General features: G+C 31.4%; 1 long non-coding RNA gene across 1 annotated transcript; it reads right to left on the reverse strand.

Moving 5' to 3' along the window:
- Positions 1–405: 405 nt before the first annotated feature.
- LOC145270397 (uncharacterized) lies at positions 406–11098 on the reverse strand. Its single transcript, XR_013865339.1, has 2 exons — positions 10911–11098; positions 406–2697 (listed from the first exon to the last, which is right to left on the reverse strand). It is a non-coding gene; the product is annotated as an uncharacterized LOC145270397 (long non-coding RNA).
- Between the last annotated feature and the right edge of the window lie 306 nt (positions 11099–11404).

Raw genomic sequence — 11404 nt, forward strand, 5'->3', positions numbered from 1 at the left:
ATTTGTTTTTTTTATTCAATTATTTTATTTAAGGGCTGATGGCGCATCCATACTTCATCTCATACATTTCAACCAACAAATAATCTTAAATTTTTGTCTATTTTTGAAGAATTGCTAGAATCTCTCTTGCACTTTGTTCACCAGGTATATTTGCGAGGTAGTGTTTAAAATAGCTTTGTCTGATTTAAGTTCCTACTATAATTATAGAATACAGATTTTCTAAAGATTACAGTTTCTTTTCTATGTCATACATCAAACCCTGGTATTTCGTTATATGTCCAACCATTGTTCCCAGGACTTGCTGGAACATTTAATATTCAACATTTTACAGATGATGTGGATCTGGTATTTCGTTATATTTTTTGTCACTCTGTTTATCCAAATATTAACTTCTTAATTTGATTCTTTTTCCTTCTTGTCTCATTTTATTATGTAAGCTTCAATTGCTCCGTTTTCTAAGTAAATGTACCTGTAGCAATCGTAGTCATAGTCGATGGTGTATATGTCCAACTGTTGTTCCCAGGACTTGCTGCAGCATTTAATATTCAACATTTTACAGATGCTGTGGATATATTTACACAATCCATTGTATTTCATTGTATAGTAGCCATCCTTTAGCAAATGTCAAATGGCTAAAACTAACTTTGTTGCACAAACTAAACTTGTCATGCTGAGATCATCTTATTAGAAGCATTGGGAGAAAACTTTGATCGTGAGCAGTCATTATAATTTTCCTGATAATAGCGCTGCTTTCCTCTTTTAAGCCAGTCTATAAAAACTTCTATGTTTATAACGTCCTGGGTGAATAAATCCAGAAAATATTTGTCATGCTATTGTTTGGCTCTTTTGTCCAATTTTCTGTAATGAAACTTCTGGAGTATTTTTAAAGACTCGTTTTTGGTGATTTCCGTAGCAGCCTTGTTTTTTTTATTCTTTCATATTTGCAAAACGGTCTTGTGCAAAATAGTTGTTTGACTATGTGATAGAGGTTGTACTACTGGCTCTTGCTTCGTGATGCTGGTATACAATGAGGTATGGATTTCATAAGATCAGATATTGATGCAATAAATGACTTCTGTCAAAAGGATCCACGTACTTCACAAGTATGTGGTTGGTCTCTTTTCTTTGGATTTTCTTATCACTGTTTTTCCTGGGGATGGGGCATCCTATGGGATGCAAAACATTTTCTCATTAGTTTAATTACTCCAACCAGGAAATCTTTTGAAGATTCTACACGTTCCTTTTAGTTCTAGTATCTGTATTTTTTGGCACTTGGTTCACCAGGTATATGCGCCAGATAGTTTTTGAAATTATTTTTCATTAGCCATGTTGACTAGTATGATTGATAAATTCTAAAGATTCCAGTTTCTTTTCATGTCCTACACACATCCTTGGTATTTTGTTATTTTCCCTCTATGCTCTGTTAAGTCCAGCTTAATTAAAGATACTTTCTTCCAGTCGAGGTGTTACTTTCTCCCTCTTGTCCCATATAACAATGTCAGTCTCCCGTATGTGTTTTGATATGACGTAACAAATTTGACTTCTCTGCAAAAGAAGAACCACATACTTCACAAGAATGTGGTTTCTCTCCCGTATGTGTTTTCATATGACTCAAAAAAACTTGACTTCCACACAAAAGAAGAACCACATACGTCACAAGAATGTGGTTTCTCTCCTGTATGTTTTTTCATATGACTCAACAAAGCTGAATTCTGTACAAAAGAGGAGCCACATACTTCACAAGAATATGGTTTCTCTCCTGTATGTTTTCTCATATGAGACAATAAATTTGACTTCACTGCAAAAGCGGAACCGCATACTTCACAAGAATGTGGTTTCTCTCCTGTATGTGTTTTTATATGATTCAACAAATGTGACTTCTGTGCAAAAGAAGAACAACATACTTCACAATAATGTGGTTTCTCTCCTGTATGTTTTCTCATATGAGACAATAAATTTGACTTCTCTGCAAAAGAGGAACCGCATACTTCACAAGAATGTGGTTTCTCTCCTGTATGTGTTTTTATATGATTCAACAAATGTGACTTCTGTGCAAAAGAAGAACAACATACTTCACAAGAATGTGGTTTCTCTCCTGTATGTGTTCTCATATGAATCAATAAATTTGACTTCCGTGCAAAAGAAGAACCACATACTTCACATGAATGTGGTTTCTCTCCTGTATGTGTTTTCATATGATATAACAAGTGTGACTTCTGTGCAAAAGAAGAAAAACATACTTCACAAGAATGTGGTTTCTCTCCCGTATGTGTTCTCATATGAATCAAGAAACTTGACCTCCATGCAAAAGAAGAACCACATACTTCACAAGAATGAGGTTTCTTTCCCGTATGTGTTTTCATATGACTCAACAAAGTTGACTTCTGTGCGAAAGAAAACCCACATACGTCACAAGAATGTGGTTTCTCTCCCGTATGTGTTTTCATATGCCTAAACAAATGTGACTTCCGTGCAAATGAATAACCACATACTTCACAAGAATGAGGTTTGTCTCCCATGATTGTTCGCATCTAATTCCACAAAAAACATATGCAATGGACAATATGATGAGATATGCCAGCAAATTTCGACTTTAGAAATTTTATCCGAAGAAATTATATTATTATAAACTTATTTAAGTCACCAATGATGTAAGGTCCTTCTTCATTTATGTATTCCTTTTCAGTGTTGCAAATTCTGAAAATATAAAATAAATTTAAAAAAATATCGTTAATTTAGTTAAATTGAAGTTATTATGTTAATTTTTATGAATATAAAGTTATTATTAATTGAATTCAAAATATAATGACTACAGTTTTAATAAATACTCGTTTGTTAACAAAATTATTTCTTCTACTTTCAAATATTTAACTAAAATTTTTTACATACATTCATTGTAGAGATGAGGATTGACAGCTGGTAGGAAATGCACTGAACGATGGGGTCAGGTTATCAGAATTGGTATTGTCACTGATTAAAGATCAACTTTTTGACATGTGCAGTTGAGTTGTATTGTAATCTTGTTCTTTGGTCAGTAGCTATTGTTATAATGGAGCAGGTATTTTTACATTTTTTGCAGGGACTGAAATCAGAATTGAAAAAGGCAGTAGGGTCAGTAATAAGACCAATAATAAAAAAAACGTAGAACAAAATGTGGCGTCAAAAGATGATGTAGAATCTTTTACTTTTCCCGTCAAGCAGTGTTATACAGAGCTTTTGCAAGAAGCCTATCCAAGAAAACGGGGTTGCACTGTTTATGCGATGTTCGTCAAATGAAACAAAGGAAAAACCAATGCACATAGTCGGTAACATTGTTGTATCATTTGGATTATTTAGACTATTGTTCTCATCTTAATTGTTATTTTTACAATGTTTGCGCAATAAATAACACTCAAGATGAGAACAGTAGTCTTAAGAATCTAAATAATACAAAGCATTTCTCATTTAAAAAATCTAGAACTGTAATATTGTAATTTGTTTAAGAATCATGATTATTTTTTAATTCAGTCAAAACTATTTGTAAGGTTTGTTGTTTTGGTCAATGTCTGGAACCTTTCCAAACCTCCCCAAAACCCTTTAGAATGACGACTTTTGTAACTTTCAGTAGTAAGATCGATAAGAGAAAAATATTGTCGTTGCTATAATAATAATAATGATAATAATAATAATCAGATCAATAATAGGAAAACATAGAAGGAAATGTGGCTCCAGGAAAGTGGATGATGTAGAGCAGTATTTAAGGGTGACCATACCAGTTGAAATAGAAAAATGTCAGTGATGCTGGCATCAGATAATCTTTTACTTTTTCCGTCAAGCAGTGTTATTTTTACAATGTTTGCACTCAAGATGAGAACAGTAGTCTTAATAATCTAAATAATACAAAGAATCATTCCTCATCTAAAAAATTCAGAATCGTAATATTGTAATTTGTTTAAGAATCATGATTATTTTTATAATTAAGTAAAAGCTATTTGTAAGGTTTGTTGTTTTGGTCAATGTCTAAATCTTTCCAACCCCCCATAAACATTTTACAATGACGACTTTTATAAGTTTTTTTAGGGTGCTGTAAACGAATATATACTTAAAAAATGGTGCAGAGAAATATTTTCCATATAAAAAAATACTTCTGCAAAAAGTGAGGGATCACATTGAAATATAAATTAAACGTAAATTGAGCACCCACTTTATTGCCACCTAGGGAAGGGTTATTTTTTGCTTTTTTTGGGGGGAGGCAAAAGTATGTTTTGTTTCTTTTCTGATTTCCTCTTTCCATAAAGACACAAGGATATTTAAGAACAAAAATAAAGAATAATCTGCTGCTTTTCGAACTGCCAACAACCATTCTAAAAAAGAACATGTGAGGGTTGTATGTTCATCCAGTCAAAAGTAGCTGAGCAGTTGCTTGGTTCCCACCAGTTTTGGCAAATAGCAAACAGAATCCCGAACAGAAGCGTGTGCTCTATCCCAACTATCATCAATGGACCTGAGGTAATCTCGACAGCATCAGACAAAGCCAAACTCTTTGCCAAGAACTTTGCAGCTATTTCTACCCTTTGCGACCAAGACCACCAAACCCCAATATTTCCTTCTGTATCAGAAAACACGCTATGTGATATACAAATATCTGTACGTGATGTTGCCAAGCTAATCTAAAACCTTGATTTCAGTAAAGCAACCGGCCCTGACGGTATTCCAATCATAGTACTCAAAAAACTTAACCCAGAACTAGCGCCCATACTTACAAGACTGTTTAAACGTTATCTTAAGGATAATTGCTTCCCAACATCCTGGAAAACCTCATCAGTATGCCCTGTATTTAAGAATTCAGGTGATCCTTCACCCCCCTCTCAGTACAGGCCAATAAGGCACATGTGCGTTATGAGTAAGTTGCTGGAACCTGTGTTAAATACAGAAGTAATCAACCATCTAAGCAAAAATAACCTTCTTAGTGACACACAATATGGTTTCCATTCTGCTAGATCTACATCAGATGTGCTTACAGTTATATCTCAGAGGATTAGCGAATTTCTTGACGGAGGCTACCTTTCTAGGGTAATTGCTCTTGACATATAAAAGGCCTTTGATGATATATGGAATAAAGGTTTACTTCACAAGATCTCCAGCTATGATATAGCTGGAAATGTATTCTCAATTATTAAGTCATTTCTCTCTGATAGGTTCATAAGGATAGTAGTTGATGGGCCGAAATCAGAAGCTCACAGCATTAATGCTGGAGTCAATCAGAGGTCCATCCTGGGTCAAACTCACTTCCTGATCTACATTAATGATCTTCCGAATCACATCCTTACATCATTCATAGACATTTATGCTGATGACACTACTATCTATGGTAGCACATAAAAGACCGTAAATGACTAAGCTTTCTCCGATTCTCTCCTCTGAACTTGAGCACCTGGTACAATGGGGGAAAGGGGTGGCTAGTTACTTTTAATGCATCTAAAACCAAGCTTTTATCTTTACATCATCAACGCTCTGATCCATATCTGGCATCAATTGAAATGAATACCTCCCGTCTTAGGGAGGCCTCATGTTCTGACAAGCTTCTAGGCTTTATCTGAAATGAAACACATCAAATCTGTTGCCAAGGCTGCTGGAAAAACGCTGGGATCCTTCTATCGATCTGGTAGATATCTACCTGCTGATGCAATTCTCTAGCTATATAAGAGCCAGATACTCCAAGGATGGAGTACTTGTGCCACATCTGGGTAGAAGCTGCTAGAAAGAACTTATCCTGCCTTGATAGCATTCAAAATAAACTTCGTAGCATCGAAGGAGATGTCCTTTTCTTTTCCCTGCAACCTCTTTCTCACAGAAGAGATGTTGCCAGTTTGTCTCTGCTTTATCGTTATTTTCATGGCAAGTGCTCGACTGAGCTTCAATCTATGGACCCCATCACCAAACTTTCACAAGAAACACTCGTCTAGCTGAAAACACTATCAACAATCCCCCCACTCTTTATCTGTTCCTAAACCTAAATTCCATGAACGAAGCTTCTTTCTTAGAACTACACGCCTGTTGAACTGTCATCCGTTTGCCTGCTTTTTTAGCTACTACAATATGGTTGTCTTCAAGTCCAACGTAAACAAGTTTTTGATGAGCCGTTCCACTTAAGTTAACAAATTTACCGAATTTCCATTACTAACATTAATATATTGTCAAATTGACTACTGTACACTCTTTAACCCTTATGCTCGAGTGGTCATTGGGCCTTGATAAGTGATGATGCCTACATAAAATTTGCAGATATCTGTCATTCCTTATGTCATCAGTGGTGACCATTTTTTTATCTGCAAGTGCGCATATATGCCACAAACAAGTAGTTTTCCAAATATTAAGCAATGTAATTCCTTATGTGATCAGTGGTGATCAGTTCTGTATGTGCAAGTGCATACTTAATTGGCCTCCACTGATAACAATTAATTACATACTTTAATATTCAGATACCTACTGGTTTGCAGCAAATTTAAATGTGATATTCGTTTTCAGCATACCCGAAAACCTATCGAAGTTGTAATGTTAAAGATGATTGTTAATGTGGAAAATAAATAACAATTTACCAAAACGGCTTTCAGACAGTCAAAGAAAACAAATTAAAAAAATTATCACCTTGTGGCCAGAAAGTGGGTGCTTATTTTACATTAAATTTATATTGAAAACTGATCCCAACTTTTTGAAAAAGTAATTTCCTTGTATCATGAAAAATCATTCTCTGCGTCACTCTTGAAGTATATATTCGTTTTTAGCACACCTGAAAAACTTTAAACTTGTGAAGCAGTTAATATCATTTAAAATTTATAAAATTATTTTGTCTTTGGTAGACAATAAAGAAGTTGTTTTTTACGTTTAAGTTTATTGAAAACAAGAAACTGTCTACAGTGAAAAATTTTCAACAATACATCAACATTTTCATTAGGATTATTCGCTTAGTAAATGTAGTTATCTCCCTTACATTTTTAACGTATTCTGCAAATGCGCAAAATTCGATACTAAATTCATGTAGTAATACTTACGTTTTTGTTTTATAATCTGCTTTCGATTAACTTTATCTGCTTTTATAAAGGAAACGATTTTTCAAATGTGATTGACTTTACAAGCTCAACTTAACATTCAAGATGACGAACGGAAGAACAAGTTCGCAGAAAACAAAATTAAAGAGGACAAAAAGTTATTGCGAAATAGAGCCGATCTATTTGGTGAATATCACGGATAAAATTAGTATTATTTTATTTAACATTTTAATATTTACATGAGAGAGAACAGATTACACGTTTCATCTTTATTAATTCTCTAATTCGTTGCACGTGCAATCTAATGGCGGAAACTGATAGCGTAACATAGTTTAGAAAGCCGTCTTATATATTTTTTTTAATTTCTAATTATGTCTTGATTGGGGTTTAAAGATTAAAGTCTAAAGTTAATCTCTATATTGAAAATCATACGTGAAAGAAGTTTATCATGAAAAATGTTTTCACATCGGCTTTAAAGATAATTAGTAACATAAAGTCTTAAGATATTGGATTAAAAAAAAGATAGTTTTATTAGCCTCTCCCACAAAAGTGAGAGTTTAGTAACAGATCTAGCTTTGCACAATAAAAACAAGAGACAACACGTAAGCATAAGTCCTACAGAAGCCAAAAAATGTAAGAAAATCCATTTCATTTTAGACCTAGCGGGGGTAGGGCTCTGTCTTTAACCAGTTATTAAATATTCTTAAAAATGAGATCTTAATTTGTCCATATATGATTATAGAGTCGTGATGTCAAAAGCAATAAAAACGTATTTTGGTGTCATCAGCTAGAAGCGAAACCAAAAGCAAAACTGTAACACTCAAAGCTGGTGACGTTACCACTGTACAAATATAACACGCATATGAACTGATTAAAAATAAACTAAGATGAATGTACAAAATGTATAACGATTTTTTTTTAATTCTGACCCTATAGAACTCAGGAAAGTGGTGCCAATTTGTAAAAATTGACCGTGGAGTCATTAACTTCTATGTGTGTGACTCTGTGTTCACCCATTCATAATCGGGATCTATCAATTTTTAGGGTTAGGGTTAGAGTTAGGGAATTTCTTGAAGTCAAAATAGTAGAGTATCACTAATTCATAAATCAAAATCATTGTATTAAAATGGAAATATTGTGTTAGAAATATTAATTCAAATCGTTCCCATGTAAATGTTTTCTTGTAACGAGTGTTCATTATGCAGGCTTAGTTAAATGAGGATCCCATGAGAATAGCATGAAGTTTAAGATTACTGAGTTTTATGAACAGAGTACGACACGAGGTTAAAATGAATGTTAATATTTTCTGAGAGAAAAACGGTCATTAAACCATGTAAACAAATTTTCGTGATAATGTTTTCATTAAAACCACATTAAATATTTTAAAATATATTTTGTGAAAATATTTAATGAATACTGCTTATTCCTGAAATATTAAAAGTATTTTTAATTGTTAACATCTACAATGTTTTATTTTTATATAAAAAAAAGCAAACAGGTATTCATGAGTTTTTTTTTAATTTAAAAAGACAATAATTTGCGATTTTAGTCATCATATCGGTGTCACTGGACACATAAATCCATAAAAATAAAATGGAGTTTTTAAAGAAAAGGAAATAATACAATCCACTCAATAATTGATATTTAAAAGTGTATTATCCATTTTCATATTAAGTTAAATGAAATGATAATTAGTAAAATAAAGTCTTAAGATATTGAATTAAAAAAAAAGATTGTTTTATTATCCTTTCCCCCAAAAGTGAGAGTTTAGTAACATATCTAGCTTTGCACAATAGAAACAAGAGACAACGCATCACGCATAAGTCCTACAGGAGCAAAAAATGTAAGAAAATCCATTTTATTTTAGACCTAGCGGGGGGCGGGGCGCTTGTCTTTCACCAGTCACTAACTTCTATGTGTGTGACTCTGTGTTCACGCATTCATAATCGGGATCTATCAATTTTTAGGGTTAGGGTTAGGGTTAGGGAATTTCTTGAAGTCAGCGAAATCACTATATTAGGATAAAATGACATTTATTTACGTGTTAGGAATATTAATTCAAATCGTTCCAACATAAATGTTTTCTTGTAACGAGTGTTCATTATGCAGGCTTAGTTAAATGAGGATCTCATGAGAATAGCATTGAGTTAAGATTACTGATTTTTATGAAAAGAGTGTCACACGTGACTTGAAATGAATGTGAATATTTTCTGAGAGAAAAACGGTCATTAAACCATTTAAGCAAAAGTTTGTGATAATTTTTATCATTAAAATCACATTAAATATTTTTTAATATTTTTTGTGAAAATATTGAATGAATACTGCTTATCGTAATGTTCCTGAAATATTAAAAGTATTTTTAATTATTAACATCTACAATGTTTTATTTTTATATTAAAAAAAAAAGCAAACAATAATTTGCGATTTTAGTCATCATATCGGTGTCAATGGACACATGTATCCATAAAAATAAAACTGAGTTTTTAAAGAAAAGGAAATAATAAAATACGTTCAATAATTGATATTTTAAAGTTTATTATCCATTTTCATATTAAGTTAAATCAAATGACAAAATAAATAAATAAATAAATAAATAAACCACGATAAAATATTTAGTTTAAAATACAAATAACGATTTACTAAACGACGTTTTATTTACTGGATATTTTTCCGGCATTCACCGGAAGTTATTATCTTCCCTAGTAAGTACGATTTGTTTATATTTTTATCCTTTTAATTAACGTATATTGAAAAAAAAAAAACTGAAAGAAACAACAAAAAAACAAAAACAAAACAAAAAAAACTTTGTTGAAAACACAAAGAGAAAAGATAAGAAGCGAAAAGTTATAAAGGCTGAATGATGGGTAGTCGTATGCGTAAGGAAATAACACAACTAAAAGTAAGGGGTTGGACATGTGGGTAAAGGGGAGGATTTGCCGTATAGTTGTACAAATAGCTTCCAACCCTGTTATATAAAAAAAATGTGGATGTATATATAGTAAACAGAAGTTTGTTTATATTTCCGTGATTATTGAAAATGTAATCCTGTGATTAAAATTTAATTAAAAATTAACCATGTTGTTATAAATAATAAAAAGAGAGAAATAATGCAAGATGAAGTTTTAAAATTATAAAATGTGTTTTATTTTATAATTTAAAAATAAAAACAAAATGTTAGTTTTGTTCTCGAAAAGAAATAATGAAAGATGAAGTTAAATACTGAATTCTTGTGGAGACGCATCCAAGAACAATATAAAATGTAAAATCAAACCAAATCCTGTTTGTATTGTTCATTGTTTTAAATTTTAAATTACAAAATAAAAATTTTAAATTATAAAATAAAAATGTTAAATCATAAAATAAAACACATTTAATCATTTTAAAACTTAATTTTTCATTTCTTTTTTGTGTTAACCAACGTATTATTTGTATTGCTTAATGTTTTAAATTTTTAATTATACAATAAAATTTTAAATTATAAAATAAAACACATTTAACCATTTTAAAACTTTATTTTCATTTCTTTTTTTGTGTTAACCAACGTATTATTTGTATTGCTTAATGTTTTAAATTTTTAATTATACAATAAAAATTTTAAATTATAAAATAAAACACATTTAATCATTTTATTTGTTGAACAATATGGTTAAAATTATATGTAAACAAATTTCTTGATATAGACTGGTGACGACCCAAAGTGTCCCCTTTTTTTAATAACGGGGTTGGAGACTATTTGTACAACTAAACGGCAAATCTGCCGGTAAAGGTTATAAACAAAGTTCGTAGTTAAGATGAAATAATATATTTAAAAAAAAAAAAAGAAAGAAAACGTTAAAAATATTAAAAAGTGTCTTTAAGAAGGAGATATATAATGCTTCTTACCGGAGATAGTTTAAAACGGCGAAGGAAGGACAATAGAAGATAAAAGACAGCGACATGTGAATCAAGAAAGGCTGCTGACAACAATTACGGAACAAAACACCGGTCAACCTGCCGGTGTTGATTCTATTAGAAAAATGTCCGGACAAGGGAGATAACTGTTGAAGGGACATAATGCATGGAAAATAGACAACTATCTGAAAAATAAAACAACATTTATAATTATTGTAATGTGTTTGTATTTAAAAAAAATATGTTTTATTAATTGAAAAGGCGGTTTAAGAGTTAATATTGGAAATTAACTCTGCTGTTTTGTTAAGTAAACTACTTTTAATTCATTCGATTTCGAAATTTATTTTCACTTCAAAATTTCGTGTATTTATATATATATATATATATATATATATATATGTGTGTGTGTGTGTGTGTGTGTGTGTGTGTGTGTATATATATATATATATATATATATATATATATATATATATATATATATATAT

Source organism: Euprymna scolopes, chromosome 46, assembly GCF_053919585.1.
Source record: "Euprymna scolopes isolate OS-2025 chromosome 46, ASM5391958v1, whole genome shotgun sequence".
In the NCBI taxonomy this organism is placed as follows: Eukaryota; Metazoa; Mollusca; class Cephalopoda; order Sepiida; family Sepiolidae; genus Euprymna; species Euprymna scolopes.